This window comes from Ipomoea nil, unplaced genomic scaffold (assembly GCF_001879475.1).
Source record: "Ipomoea nil cultivar Tokyo-kokei standard unplaced genomic scaffold, Asagao_1.1 scaffold2826, whole genome shotgun sequence".
Taxonomy (NCBI): domain Eukaryota; kingdom Viridiplantae; phylum Streptophyta; class Magnoliopsida; order Solanales; family Convolvulaceae; genus Ipomoea; species Ipomoea nil.
The window spans coordinates 1,914,895-1,927,216 of NW_017619254.1; the positions used below are offsets into that span (position 1 = coordinate 1,914,895).

General features: G+C 33.9%; 1 pseudogene; it reads left to right on the forward strand.

Moving 5' to 3' along the window:
• The first annotated feature begins 4,376 nt into the window (after positions 1-4,376).
• Positions 4,377-7,938, forward strand: LOC109159055 (annotated as a pseudogene).
• Positions 7,939-12,322: the final 4,384 nt, after the last annotated feature.

Here is a 12,322-nt window from a genome sequence, read left to right on the forward strand (position 1 = left end):
GATTATTGGCACTTTTAATCTTCATTTCCTAAATAGTTTGGATATTGTAATCTTTAATTTCTTACAAATTAAAGCTAAGTACTTACCTTCAGTTCATCCAATTCTTGTTATTTCTTTTATGGCTTTCATTATCCTTATGTTTCATAGTTTAAACTTGCTCTTCCCTCTAGATGTTTTGATTAGATTGTTTGCATAAAGGAACCCCTATTATGAACTATGTGTTTAGCATTCTCATCATTAAACTATAATGTAACCTAACCATAGGTATGCTTTAGTCCATGGATTATATTATGTGAATATCATGAGAATGTGTTACACCTAAGTTACATTACTCACAACATTAAACTTGTCTTATAAAAGGAAGAGATCGATAGTACCTATATTCTATGTGTTCGACAAATTATCCAAATTATGAATGAACTACCATAAAATTGGAATTCGACCAGAACTACTTGGCTGGCTAGCTAGCCATTAGACCAATAACTATGAAATTAAAGTAACCTTGGCACAATTGCAACATCTCTCTTAGCCACAACTACGTAAGTTATTTATATGATCCCCAATCCTAAAATATCTCATAGTATCTATACAAGTTTCGAACTAGTATAAATCTCTCTTTTACCTTTGATTATTATTCTCTTTGTTTTACTTGTTGCTTAAATATTCTCATGATATATATATGATATATCTCTATGCCCATTATGAGAATTACCTTCCATGTGATTAACATATATAGATTGTGATTGACTATTATATTCATCTATTCACTAGTATCACTACCTGCATGTCGCTTAAAATTGAATACAATATTTTGTACAGCATTCCCTCCCCACAGACTCACCTAAAATCTCAATTTAGTTACAAACTATTTTTCTAGTTTAACATGTTTATTATCATTCATCAACTAATGATTGATATTAAACGAGTGTTATATCCCAACTTCGTACAAACTTTTGTAATCTTCTAACTTATATATTTTTAAATTCACATAATCTCAACCAAAAGATGTTGACCGTACTCATTATTACTTTATTTATATACTTTAAACCAAACATATTACATCAAATTTTATCTCATTCTTTTGTCCATTAACATAACATTTGTAAAATTTTACAGTTATATTATATATAATTTTCGGAGAAATTACTACTGTTGTTAGTCCTTAATTAAGCCAGTATCAAGAACTTAAAATGACACTCAATCTTTAATTTGGTGTACATGTTTCTCAGCATTGAAAACTCTTTCTTTAATTTTACATTGTTTCATTGTTGCAATGAGTGATTTTTTAACCACAAAATTTAAAATAAAAATAAAATAAAATGTTGGTGGGGAATTATTTTTTCCATCCTAATTTCTACAAATTAACTCAAAAGTTGAATGTTGACTGTAAAAAGGATCATATTAGAAAAAGACTGTTGGGTGGAGGGAGGCTTAGCTTAGAGCAGAGGTTGAACTCCAATATACTATTCTTTTAAATATTTAATATTACAATAAATTTTACTTTTAGTCTCCAACTATTATGGCATCGTCATACTTAGCTTTATTCTTTTAATTTTGTTTCATTACATCGTTGACCTCTATCCGCTTAATAAAAATGACTAACATGTAATTTTATCATTCAAGCCACTTACTTCAATATGTAATTTTTCTCCCATTCTTATAAACTTGTTTAATTAAATGATGAAATTTCATATTAATTAATCATTTTATTTGATACATTACGCGTATCGGGTTACTCAGACCTAATATACAATTTATGGTCAAACGGTTGTGTCTAACCGGACAGTTCCGAGCATAAGTTTGTAGAATATAGTGTTTCAAAATCCCCCCTCAAGAGCATTTAAATGTGCCTTATATAAGCAAAGATGGGGGCACCGGGCACATGCCGGGCTCTCGGCATGTTTGCCACGTGCCAAATTAAAGTGGATTCTGCGCCTATTTTTCTACGGCGAGGTTTCCATATGAAGCTGACAATATAATCCACATGTATATGATGTGACAGTGCTTTAATTCCTGCTCGAATTATTGTCACTGTACGGCCTACAGATGCTTATTTCTCTTTTTTCCCAATCAGAATTGTAAACTTTCCTGTCTAATGTCAGTCGGGGGTCAATCATATCGTATTAATTCCGCTCAGATTTGATCGATAGAAATCTTGCAATCGGTTACCGAATGCAATTCAAGGTAAGTGAGGTATATTGGCCATCATTATTAAATGTGATAAAATTAAAAAAAAAAATGTGACTAAATATGAACAGATACTATATTGTAATAGATCAGAGCCAGTAGCATTAAAAAAAAAAAAAAAACATAACTAAATATTACAATGCACAATAATTAATGAATAAAAAATAAAATTTTCTCTTTAATAGTACAGTATTATGCTTTGAATATAACTTTCACATATCCCACTTCTGCATCAGTGGGGAAGTTAGGGGTTGACCCACCAAATTTTGTCTTGCAATACTTTTTTTTCCTTTCAACCAAACAAAAAGAAAGTATATTCATGTAAAATTAGTCCATAATGATTTAAGTCAAGTCTTTGCCTGCCACTCATCTGTCATTGGAAATTATATCGTGCATCAGGGCGCGCATTGCATTGTGCGCTCTGATGCAAAACAACGTCGTTTTACATAATTGTATAAAAAATTATACATAGTCGTATAAATAAATACACATAATTATATAAACAAACACACATAATTATATAAAAAATACATATAATCGTATAAATAAATACACATAATCATGTCAACCCCTACCATGCCTTCAAAACGACGCTGTTTTGGGAGGCACAGGGCACACAGTGCTATGTGCGCTGTGGTGCAGGGTGTAACGATTGTCTGTCATTCATTATCGTGCTCATTCGCCTTCCATTATTGAGTCAAGTCTATGTCTGCTATTTATCTATAGTATGTGTTCATCGTCTTTTCAAGAAATTTTCTAATTTTCAAAAACTCCACTAGTTCCGGCCACCAACTCTAACCAAACTCTTAAAACATCATTGTTCAATTTTAATTTTTTATTTTTTTAAATCAAGATTTGTGGATGTAGACTTATTTAAATTTTTAAAATATTATAAAATATTTTATTAATTAAATTCAAATAAAAATTGTATTAAATTAAGACAAAATTTCAATTTTAGTCCACTGACTATTGCGTTTGTGTTAATTGCAACACTTGACTATCAAAAATGTTAATTAGTACCTTGACTATGTAATTCTTATCAATTTTGATCACGCCGGCCAAATTACCGGCCAAATGTGACCGGAAAATTTTAAAACTTAAAATAGTAAGGATATTTTAGTCTTTTACATCTCTTTTTCTTTCTTTCCCATTCCTTCGATCGGATCTTCTGCAAATTCGCCGAAGAAGAAGGTCGCTTGAACAGTATAGCTTTAAAAAAACGCAGATAGCTTTAAGAAGAATGTCGCCTTAATAGTATGCTTTCGATCTATGTCGTCGGATTCGTGTTCTTCTGGATCGTCGTTTTCCGCTGGCGGGAATCAGGCGAAGGATGAGGCCATCTTGGCCGCCCATTCGCGGTACGGCAACCTATGAGCCACCAGTGCGCGATTGCTCCCGGACGCACCGACAACGCCGCCAAGACACCAACAACAGCAAAAACGACCTCAACCGTCTGATATTCCAATGACTGCGGCGGACGTTAACTCATCCAGATCTACAGAATTCAAGATGGAAAAATCATCGGAACGGACAGTGAGAGTCCGAGAGTGAACACTGGTAACAGAAATTGTGATGGCGTCTCCGGGATTGGGCGGTCACTTGAGGTCGGCTGAGAACTTGCCGGCGCTGTTTCGGGATGCCATGGAAAATGTGATTGGCAAGGAAGTGAGGGATTACATTACGTCGTCAATAGCATGAAAGGGATGATATTTACTGGTTGCTAATTAATTATTTGTTAATAGTTTTCATTTGGGAATGGAAATCCATGGCCATCATGAGATCATGGTCTGTTATTTGCTGCAAAAATGAAGATCGATTGCAGTAGATCGACCAAGGAATGGAGAGGAGGAAAGGAGATGCAAAAAGACTAAAATATCCTCACTATTCTAAGTATTAAAATTTTTCGACCGTCGGTAATTTGGCCGGCGTGACCAAAATTGATAAAAATTTTATAGTCAAATTACTAAATTAACATTTTTAATAGTTAAGTGTTGCAATTAAGACAAACGTAATAGTCAGTGGATCAAAATTGAAATTTTCCCTTAAATTAAACATACAGAATTATTAATTAATTTATAAATCCACACATTTTCATTAATGAGTTGTCCTTGAATCCAACAAAATGCTGTCGAAATTACAGTATATATATTAGAGTTAGTTTGGTTGTTCAGTTCTCCCTCCCATTGAAAGATTTCATAAAGCATCTATCCATCCATCATGCTCTCAAAACCAATATTCCTACAACCTTATTGTGCTGCTATCAGAATGTTGTTTACTACTACTACTACGCTACTTCCCCCCTTTCTTTACTTTTTCGTTTTTGTTTGCTTGTTTTCTTCTTCTTCTTCTTGTGCTTTCACAAAAAGAGTTGCAGCGAAAAACAACATGATAAGGTGTATTGAGAGGGAGAGGCTTGCTCTTCTGGATTTCAAACAAGGCCTTCTGGATGAGTATGGAGTTCTGTCTTCTTGGGGAAGTGATGATAATGAGTGTTGCAATTGGTGGGGTGTTCACTGCAACAACAGCACTGGTCATGTAACCATGCTTGATCTTCATGCCCACTTACCAGATTATAGTGATTACAATCCAATTTATAAACAGCTGAGAGGCCACAAGGTTAGTCCATCTCTACTTGAACTGGAGCATTTGAATTATCTGGACCTTAGTTACAATGATTTTCAAGGGAGTCGTATCCCCAAATTCATTGGTTCCTTTAAGAGATTACGTGTCTTGAGTCTTATGGATGCCGAGTTCATTGGTACAATTCCTCCCCAACTTGGAAATCTTACCAATCTTCGAGTTCTAAATATTTCTGGAGATTATTTAAATGTGAAGTTGAAAATAAAAAATCTTGAGTGGCTCTCTCTTCTTTCCTCTCTAAGATCCATTAAGCTCGGTGGTTTTGACATTGATTTAATTGAGTCATCAAAAACCAGTGTCACCCTCCCTCCTTTCCTTGAGGAATTACACTTGCCAGGTTCCCGACTCTATGGGTCTTTGCCTTTCTCGCTTAATTCTTCCTCTCCATTTCTTTCCGTTGTTGATTTTTCTTACAGCTCTATCAATACGTCTTGGGTATTCCCATTGTTGCGCAATGCAAGCAAAAAACTCACTAGCCTCGACCTCTCAGGAAATTACTTTGCAGATACCATTCCTGATCATGCATTTGGAGACATGGAAAATCTTGAGAACCTTTATCTTGATTCTATTATCACGGATGGGATTCTGAAATCTTTTTGGAATTTAACTCATCTACGAGTTTTATCTTTGCGTGAGAATAATCAATTAAATGAGTCAATTGCTGAACTTTTCCAAAAGTTGCCCAACGATGCCGAAAAGTCTTTACAAATCTTAGACTTATCTGGGAGTAAATTCACTGGTGAACTCCCTGCAGATCTCAACACCAGATTTACATCTTTGAGAGAATTGCGCGCACCTTTCAACCAGCTGAATGGATCAAACTTCAGACTACCTTCAAGTCTTGAATATTTAGATTTGTCCAACAACCAAATTACAGGACAAATTCTTGATCTATCACATGCTTTGTCCTTAAGAGAGTTACATCTCTTTGGAAATCAAATTACAGGACAAATTCCTGATCTATCACATGTTTTGTCCTTAAGAGTGCTAGATCTTTCTAAAAATAAATTACAAGGGGACTTACCAGAAACTATAGGGAAGCTATCAAAGCTTAATAAGTTGTATGCCTCATCAAACTCATTGGAAGGAGTTGTAACCGAAGCCCACTTTTCAAAACTTACCAGTCTCCAAGAGTTAGATTTGTCCTTTAATGTAGCACTGTCTTTCAACATGAGTAGTAACTGGGTTCCTCCTTTTCAGCTTTACGGCTTATTATTAGCAAACTGTAAAATGGGGCCTCAATTTCCAAAATGGCTGCACACTCAAACTAAAATAGTTACGTTGAACTTGATATTTCTTCAAGTGATATTTCTGATATGATACCCAATTGGTTTTGGAATTTCTCCCGGGGTTACGACTACTTGAATTTGTCATACAACAAGATTGGTGGGAGATTGCCTTATTTACAAAATGAGTCTTCTCTTCGTGTCATAGATTTAAGTTTTAATAACTTTTGGGGTCCGATACCAATATTCATAAATTCCAAACCAATTTTAGTTCTTCATCTCTCAAATAATAAGTTTGTTGGGTCGATTTCTTTCTTATGTTCAAGTATTAGCTCTAATGCTTTTTCTATTGACCTTTCATATAATCAACTTTCTGGGGAGATTCCTGATTGTTGGAATTACACCTTTCCATTTTTCTTCCTTCTTAACCTTGCAAATAACAATTTCTCTGGGAAGGTTCCATACTCTTTAGGCTGCCTATGTAGCCTTCAATCATTGCACTTGCGAAATAACAAATTTACTGGAGAATTACCTTCCTCATTGCAAAATTACACATCACTGAGGGTTATGGATTTTGGTGGAAATGAGTTTGCTGGTAAAATTCCATCATGGATTGGAGGATCTTTGACAAGTTTGCTTATTGTTAGTCTCCGGCATAACAAGTTTTATGGAAAAGTGCCTTCAAGTGTTTGTCATCTTAATAGCATCCAAATCTTGGATCTTTCTGAAAACAAATTGACCGGGGAAATTCCACATTGCTTCTACAATTTCACTTATATGATGAAAAATAGTATATCAATCGCAGTTACTATAGAATTTCCTAATATTAATTCTCTTATTAGATAGAAGACTTAGTTCCTATATAGACAATATTTTGATTCAGTGGAAAAACCAAGAAAGAGAATATAGGAAGCAATTGGGACTCTTAAAAAGCATTGATCTTTCAAGCAATCAATTGATTGGACATATTCCCGAGGAATTTTCTTCTCTCAAGGGATTAATTTCCTTGAACCTTTCAAAAAATCATTTGATTGGAAAAATATTTTCGACAATCTATCAGCTCGAAAAATTGGAAGTCCTTGATCTTTCTAGGAATCAACTCTCTGGTGAAATTCCAATAGGTCTTGCTCGTCTGAATTATCTTGATGTTCTTGACTTGTCGAGCAACTTTCTATCGGGCAAAATCCCCACGGGCACTCAGCTACAAAGTTTCGATGCTTCTTCATATGCCGGAAATATTGGATTGTGCGGGGACCCACTTCCTAAATGTTCTTCATATGTTCCTCCACAAAACAAAGACAATGACTTCCAAGAAGATGGTAGTTTTCTAAATCGAGAGTTTTACATATCCATGGTGCTAGGGTTCTCTCTCTTCTTCTGGGGAATTGTAATCACTTTGGTACTCAAAGACTCTTGGAGAATTACATACTATGAATTCTTGAATGATGTCAAAGATTGGCTCTATGTAAAAATGAAGATCTATTCGGTCAGGATGCAAAGAAAGCTGAGACGCATATGATGATTTGATGAAGCAATAAAAGGTATAATTGCCCCCACTATTGTATTATTTCATTTTTTTGTCTCCTTTTGGTGAAACTATATCTTTTAACTTGCCTTTTTAATTTTGTATCGTACTAATTGATCAAGTTTTGGCCTCCACTAATCTGATATAATTGACACAGATCGATTATGTATGTGCGAATTGAGAATGAAGAATTTGTATGGAGCACTCATCTGTTTGAAGATCTGTATGTTTCCTGCATTTGATTTAGAGGAAAACACAAAAGTTTGTATTTATATTTTCAATAAATCCTATTTATGTTACTAAAATACTATCTATTTTTCGTATTCTGATTTAATATATATTTTGTCATCATCTTCATCATTCTAATTCCTGAAGTTAAAATCATGTGATATGTTAGGAATTAATTTTTAACTTTCCATCTTTCAAGCATGTCTTTTTTCTTCTACTTCTTTCTTCTTCTTCTATTCTTCTTCTTCTTCTTCTTTTTTTGTATTGTTTTCTTTTTTTTTTTTTTGGATCATGGTAAAGAAAGCATAAGGCAAGTCACATAAACCAAAAATGTGACACACCAACATAATTCATATGGTCAAGAGAAGGTGGAGACCAGCCAATCGAATATTAGATAAGTACTTAATTACAATTATTTCTAATATCATATTTATGATGATTTTGTATGTATCTTGTTTATTTATTGAATATAGTCTTTAATTCGTTAATATTTATTTTTTAGGAATTTTTGAGCAAAAATGACAAAACATGCAATTTGTGAGATGCGGTAAGTATTTTGGCTGTATTTCACTCATATAAAATTCAATTGAAGTGATTTGTGTGTTCATGTAAAACTAAGACAATCTCTTGTGACTTTTATATTCATAGATTTCAAAGATTTGGGACAAATTAGGATCAAAACTGTGGATAAATTTTGACACGCGAATGGACACGGCCTTGCGACATGCTGATAGTATTTTGATCATATCTCTTTCATACAAAGTTTGATTGAGATGATTAGAGTGTCCATGGAAAGCTAAGATGACTCTCTACAACTTCTTGTGTTCAAAGTGTTGAGATATTCAGACTAAGATATGGAGAAAAATACATGCAAAAATTGATACGCTCAGAGATAAGGCCATGTCACTTGGCACAACATATTGTAATGCACCTTTTGACATGCCACGACAATGTATGGGGCATGTCAATGGTCACAAATCTCTATTTAAGTGGCGTACGTTTTGACCTTTTTTTGGGGAGAACTCTTTGATCTAACACTTCAAGGAAACAACCGAAGAACTTTTGGAGGCTTCAACACTCTTAGGAAAGAAACTTTACATCTCATGAAGGCTTGTAATCAATATTTCTTCGTAACGTAAATGGGTTTCTTGACAAAAACCTATGAAGGCCATAAGATCACCCGAAGGGAAGCGGTTGACTTGGCCCGGACGACGGTGAACATGGAAGAAGTTATGAGAGCAGTTATGGAAATGAAAAAGTACGGTAGTCCTGGTCCAGATGGCATCCAAGCCTCTTTCTACCAATCCTTTTGGGAAGTGGTGAACATGATCAAGGCAATCCCGATTCCCATGGATGAGCACTCCAAAGATTACCTCTACTGGCCAAATTCATCCACAGGTATGTTCTCGGTAAGCTCTGTTTTCTCATATATCGCAGGTATCACGGAGGATGCTGAAGATTACGATTGACTCTGGAAAATTTGGGTGTCGGAAAGGTGCCGCTTCTTTCTTTGGCTTACGGTGATGGCCTGATGGGGAAGCTGCTTTCAAACTTTGAAAGATACAGAAGAGGCTTAACGGATGACTGCAGCTGTACGGGTTGTGGCGAGGACGAGGAAACCACCATGCATATCCTCTCCGATTGTGGCTATAACTGATCTCTCCAGAATAACGATGGAAACGGACAATCCTCACACCTCCAAAACGGTGGGGAAAATGCGTTGGGTTTTCTGGGATCCACCAGACATTGGGTGGATAAAAATCAACACTGATGGTGCCTTTAAAAGGGGTTTGGGTCTTGCTAGTGCCGGTGGGTTGGCTCGAAACCATCAAGGGGTCTAGCTCTTTGGATTCACAACTAAAATCGGGACTTCTAATAGCTTTGCCGCGGAGCTGTGGGGCCTATGGCAAAGACTAAGGGGTTGAAGAGGGTTATCTTCGAACTTAATTCAGAAGTTGTCATGCATCATGGTAATGAAAGGGGAAGAGTAGATTCATGAGGCATCATCGATACTTGTTAGAGACTGTAAATTCTTTGCGAATCAGTTTGATAATATTGCCTTCCAACACATGTTAAGAGAGGGTAATAAGTGTGGGACCACTTGACGAATATTGGGCAACATAGCGAGTGGGGCACATCCTGCCTCAAAGAACCACCAACAAGCTTAGATAGGCTCCTAGCAGTGAACGCATTCGAAGCTAGCTCGATTAGAGTTTGGTAACTTTGTTTTTGTTTTCTCCGTGATACACGGGTCAATCTCACCAAAAAAAAAAAAAAAAAAAAAAAAAAAAAAAAAATCAATTTCTTTGTTGTTTATTTTATCTCTTTTATTTTTGCTTCAATGTTTAGAGGCTAAATTTGCAATACTTGAATTATGATAAGCCTATGTTGAGACATTGTTCGTAATTGTTTTATTGCCTTAATACAATTATTTTTTATTCATCGTGTTCTTTATGGTTATTCGATTAATAATTGCAAGCTTATTAAATTTATGTTTGATACATATACTTGTGATAGATATATTCTCATAATGTACATACACATAAACACGATATAATAAAAGACACATAAACACTTAACATAATACACAGAATTCATATTCATAATGTACAGAATTCATGTTCATAATGCACAGAATTCATGTTCATTATATCAGGTTGATACAGAGTTATCTGTCTGGACCACCTACCACATCATGTTCATATCTAGGTTATGCTATTGATAGTTGCAGAACCTACATATCTACTTTTACTTTCTGCTCAGTTATGTTTATTCCTAGATTACAGAACTTATTAGCTCATTCCCTAACTACTACAACTTTTGATTTCGCTACGGCTATGTACTGGGACAATGTCCCACCGAACTCTATTTTAGCTTATCTATAAATACAACCGTCAGGTTGACCTTCAAAAAAAAGTATTATGAAACATAAATTCTGTGCATTATGAACATAAATTCTATGCATTATTAAGTCAAATTATGTATATTGAACTAGGGTCCATGACCCTGTTCCACGATATGATTGATTATCTATTAAAACAATCATTATTACATGGACCATGATCCACACAATTGTGTGGACCATAAATAAAATGTACATTTTTAGTATACTAAGGGTACATTATTTATGTACGTAAATACAATTTTTGAAAGTATATTTTTAATATACTAAAGATACATTATTTTAAGTATAATGTATTTTAATATATAATGTATCTTCAGTATAAAAATAATGTATCTTCTGCACAAAAATAATGTACTTTAAATATATTAAAAATATACCTAATATTCATGATCCACACAATAATTTGCCCTATTAAAGCTGAAACTGTGATTTTCAACTATAGGCCGAACCCAACGGCCCATACATATGATCGATAGACCCATTTTTGTGTTTTACATTGGGCCTTTTAGCATCAACCTGTATAACTGCAACTAGATTTATCATCAATCGTTATATCCTATACCACGGCGCACATAACATTGTGCGCCGCGCGTCTCCCAAAATGACGTCGTTTTGGGGTAGTGTTGGGAGGCACGGTAAGAAGTTGCTGAGATTATGTGTATTTGTTCACAACGTTATGTGTATTTGTTCACAACGTTATGTGTATTTGTTCATACAGTTATGTGTATTTTTTATACAATTATGTACATTCTTTTTATACAATTATGTACATCCGAATCAGAAAATTTGTGTGTATTATGTTAAGAGTTGATGTGTATTATGTTAAAAGTTTATGTTTATTATGTATTATGTTAGATTATGTGTATTATCTTTTAAAAAGAGTATGTATATTTTGTTATATAATTATGTACATTCATGTATAACATTATGTGTATTCTAGTATAACATTATGTACATTCTTGAACAGCGGATTTTTTTTTAAAGAAAAAACTACTGTCATTCACTGGTGCGGGAAATTTCAAAAAAAAAAAATTAAAACAACGTCGTTTTGCATCTGGGCGCATAGTGCAACGCACGCCGTGGTGTAGGATATAAATTGCCATTTATCATGCAAATTTTACATATGAGTTCATTTGAATAAATGGTTAGTCCATTCAAATGCAATTAATGAATACGGGCGATTATGAAATTACATTAATGGCATATTATATCAGGCATCATGGTCTATCTTGCATTGTTGATCGGTTGATCCTGGTTTAAAATAACATTTAAATTATACACCTGCAGTTAATTATTCTGTATCTACAGTTAATATATATATATATATATATATATATATATATATATATATATATATATATATATATATATATATATATATATACTAGCATTTTGTACGCGCGATGCGCGAAAACTTATGCCCAATATTAAAATATTATTAAGTAACAAAATTTAAAAAATTAGTTAAAATATGTTTCACAATTCCTTAAAGTGATCAAAACAATATATATATATATATATATATATATATATATATATATATATTAATAATAATAATTTACAAATAATACTAAGCTAACACCCACATATATGATATATTGATATGTATAC